General features: G+C 40.7%; 1 pseudogene; it reads right to left on the bottom strand.

The window, feature by feature from the left end:
• Window positions 1-754: 754 nt before the first annotated feature.
• LOC128578395 (ferritin heavy chain-like) lies at window positions 755-1,251 on the bottom strand (annotated as a pseudogene).
• Window positions 1,252-4,334: the final 3,083 nt, after the last annotated feature.

A 4,334-nucleotide genomic window follows, 5' to 3' on the forward strand; every position in this document is an offset into this window, starting at 1 on the left:
GGCTACACGTCCGTCCCGTCTGCCATTATGCTCCACCCTCCCATCATCGGGTTTTATTGAACTATTTAACTCTACTGAAAAATTTGGTTACCTCTAGGGATACAAAATCCAGCTTATCCTTACTGTAATTAATGATATTTATACTTCCAATGATACAGGGCTCCTCTGCTCATGGCTGGACAGGAGACCCCTGTTTTCTAGGCCTGGGTGAGCTCTGAAATGAGTGTCACCACAGACCCCCATTTCTAGGCATAAACAGGCCACCCTTTCTGTGAAGTTCCACCTGAAGTAGGGACCACACACCCTAATTACTTGCCTGAGGCAAAAACTACAGGACCACAATCCTGTGCAAATTTTAGGATTATTTTCTCCCAGCAAACCTCTGGCTAATTGTAGCAAACTTCCCAAACCCCTTCTGCCTGAATAATAGGATTTAAACCCCCTAGACTGAAGACTTCCCACTTGGCTTCTCCCACTCTGTTGCCAGAGATTCTGTTCCCCCTTTTGCTTATCATTCTTTCTATCAGTCTTTCCCTGTCAATAAACTATCCTGTTGCTTACCTGCATGGTCTGTGGTTTTATTCTTTTTTTTGGGGGGGGTACCAAATTTATTTGAGGGAATGGTATAAATGAAAGAACTTTAGTGGATATTTTGATACAACTTATGGAAAAGGTCAAGGAAACACCAAGAAGCAGGCACTGCCTTGGTGACACTGGAAGTCACCCCATGGCTATGGGGAAGTTTGCCTAAGGCTTAGCTCTCATCATCACTGTCTGCCAGGGTGTGATTCTCAAAGAGATACTCTGGATCCCAGATCAGAGGCTCCCTCCCTGCACAGGTTGGTTATGTGGTCACTCAGTTCTTTAATGGATTTCAGGTAATGTGTCTCAATCAAGTCACTTAGTGTGGGTCATTTTTGTCAGTGGTCAGTTTTTGCAGTTCCAGCAGTGAATGATTTACACCTTTTCCCCAAGTGTAATGCACAATCTATTGCATTCAGCCCATTCTCCCAGTCATCACAGTCTCATTGCAATGTTTCTCAGTTTCTCAGCATGCTCCCTCTCCTCATGAGATCGGAAAAGAATGTATTTGGCAAAATTACTCAAAGACACATCATTGTGGTCAAAGTAGTAAGACATAGACAGGTCAACATAAGAGGCGTAGAGCTCCAGGTTGAACTTGCAGTAGATGGCAGCCTCTGAGTCCTGGTGGTAGTTCTGGTGCACCTGCAAGGGGGACACAGTTTTCATGCCGGTAGCTGAGGAGAAGTGGTGGCAGCTGCAAGTGCTTGAGTGGTGGCTGCGGGGGCCTTGGGGTGGTCAGATGGGACAGTGAAGAGGTGCTGGAGGGCTGGTTGTGAGTGGCCAGCCAGGGTTGGGGGTAAGCACCTGGTTCTGTCCAAACACTGTTGAAGCTGGACACCATGGTGACTCTTGGTGAAGAATATTATGTGGTTTCATTCTTCAAACCCTGAGATCAGGGACTCAGTATAGAGATAAATTATGACAACAGGCATATGTTCTACATCCTACCAGGGTACTACACCTTGATAGTGGTACTACCACCATCCATGGATGGTGGGCTGACACTTATGTAACCAGATGAATAGAGTCCAGCTGCCTGTCACTGTCAGTCAATATGCAGAAACAGGGATAGGTTTAACAAGCTTTATCATCAGAATGCCAGCAATTCTGGAGAACAGGGAGAGTAGGCTTTCCAAGACTGTTCTGTTCTTCCATTTCTAAAACCACAGTTTCACACATAAAGTTAAAAGCAAGAACTTTACTCATCTTTATCTTAAATAACAGTAATTAACATTCATATTCAATAATAGTTATTGCCATCATCTATGACCCATAAAGAATAATAATTGACATAATCCATGACTGACTTATACAACAACATTCCAATTAAAAAGTTAATCTTCTAAATCAGGAGCCCTAACCTACTCTAGATACACACTTTTAGCTTAAAGCTGAATTTACAAAACAGCAAGGATGGAAGACATGAAGTGAAAGTCACATAGGACCTAAACTGACCAGACCAGCTATGTCATGTCAGCTTTAGCCTGACCAACTCCATCTTATTCTCTCTAAATGAGTTCTCACTTACACTGGTCTGCTACAAACTAAATTGTCTTTTCTATTCAGTGTATTTGTGAGACACTTTCAGATATTTAAAAGTATTATCTCTCTAGTGGATTATGTTCACATTTTTCTGGGGAAAAAATCCTATCCAGAAACTTCCAAAATGCAGTACACACAAAGTTCTTTAAAAAACAAACTCCCAGAAGGCATAACTGATGCCCTTTTCATGCATGCTATGTAAATTGCAATTCCCTCATTGAGAACTAACAAGGTCCAAAACTTACCTCAGACTCTCACAAAAGTTAAGTAGCACAACTGCAACTCTGAAAGGCAAAGTACTCTCAACTCATTAGTCAGGATGTTGTGGGCAATTACATGGTCTTTGATTACCTCTGAACTAGCCAAGGGGGAATTTATGCTACCACAAATACTCTTTGCAGCTTCTACAAACTACAAAACAAATAAACTCAGACTAAGTTAAGAAAATACAAAAAATATGTTATAGAGATTTAAATCCCTGCTTTCTCCGTTGATAAGAGTGTCCAGTAATTTAGAGTAATTTTCTCATCTTCATGCAGAGCCAGAAAAACCCTTAACAAATGGAGATTTATTTCATAGTTGTAAATTTCTCTTACAAAAGGATAATCTCCATTCTTACTTTCAGAGTTTCTCTTAGGCCTAGGCCTACTTTTCTTCAAAATAATCTTTATGCCAAAAGGGCATAATTTGGGGTGGCATAATATAGCCTCCTACATTCATATTTTTGGTTGGCTTGTCCTGAAACCATCAGTCTTTTAAATGCCTTTCTGCAACCATAGTCAAATCAGAGGATTTCAATAATTCACCCTGCAGCAAAAGGAGCAGGAGAAACTGATGAAACTCCAAATTTAGAATTCATTGTCTGCAAGTAGTTTCTAAAGCAAAATCTTGGCTATGGTGAAAATCTGGATATTATGGATGAATGTTCTTCAGGCTGACTTCATCTGGCCTTGGCCAGAAGGAGAGCTAGAAAGTGCCAGGCATTCCCTGACATCTGAGAGCTAGCCTGGTACTGTCAGCCAGATCTTGGTGTTGTGAGGAGCTGGCCCAAGACTCAAAGCTGGGTCATGGTGATCTGCTATTGGACATGAACAACCTCAGAGAACAGCAACACCAGACAAGGCTATGATGAACCAAGGCAAAAACACAACTACACCATAATCATATTTTAATGTTACCAGATGAAGAGGGTCCACCTTCCTATCACTGTCAGCCAAGTACAGAGACAGGGATTAGGTCCAAAGAGCTTTACTATCAGAAGGTCAGAAATTCTGGAGAAGAGTGAAAGTAGCCTCTTTAAGACTGTTCTGCCCATTCAATTTCTAAAATCACAGTTTTATACATAAAAGTTCAAAGCAAAAACCACTTTAACCCTCATTTTAAACAATAATCATCCCTTAAACAACAGCAATCATGACTCATAATAAACAATAATCGACATAACCTATGACCCAAAACAACATTTCTAATTCAAAAGTTAATCTCCTAAGTCAATCTCCCTAAACTGCTCAAGGAATTAAACCCGAATTTACAAAACAATAAGGATGGAAAAGAAGAGGTTAAGGTCATGTAGGATCTAAACTGACCAGACCAGCTGTGTCTTGTTGGCCCTAGCCTGACTGACTCCATCTTTTTCTCACTACATGTGCTCTCTTTAACATAGACTAAACATAAACTTTGCATAAGGTACAGAAATAAACAACATCCCTCTATCCTAACTAATATGAATGACTACTGCTTTTTTTTTTAACCAGTTACAGCCTTAGAGTCACTCTGTATTACTCCCTCCTCCCGTATATATTTATTAAGATTCCCAGTCTTAGAATTACCCTCACTCCCTCATAGCAGCTGATTCAAAGCAAAGTACTAATACTTACATCTTCTCTAAAACCATGTAATACAAACCCCAAATCTAAAATAATTCCTTTCTATTTTTATTTTTAAAATTGTATTTATTCACTTGGGAGGCCCAGGTGTTTGGATTGCCTGAGTTCATGTGTTCGAGACTGGCCTATGTCAGAGTGAGACCTTGTCTCTAAAAATAGCTGGGTGTTGTGGCAGGTGCCTGTAGTCCCAACTACTTTGGAGACTGAGGCAGGAGAATCACTTAAGCCCAAGATTTTGAGGTTGCTGTGGGTTGAGACACCATGGCACTCTACCAAGGGCAACAAAGTGAGACTCTGTCTCAAAAAAAATTATTATTGTTT

The sequence above is a fragment of the Nycticebus coucang genome, chromosome X, assembly GCF_027406575.1.
Source record: "Nycticebus coucang isolate mNycCou1 chromosome X, mNycCou1.pri, whole genome shotgun sequence".
Lineage (NCBI taxonomy): Eukaryota > Metazoa > Chordata > Mammalia > Primates > Lorisidae > Nycticebus > Nycticebus coucang.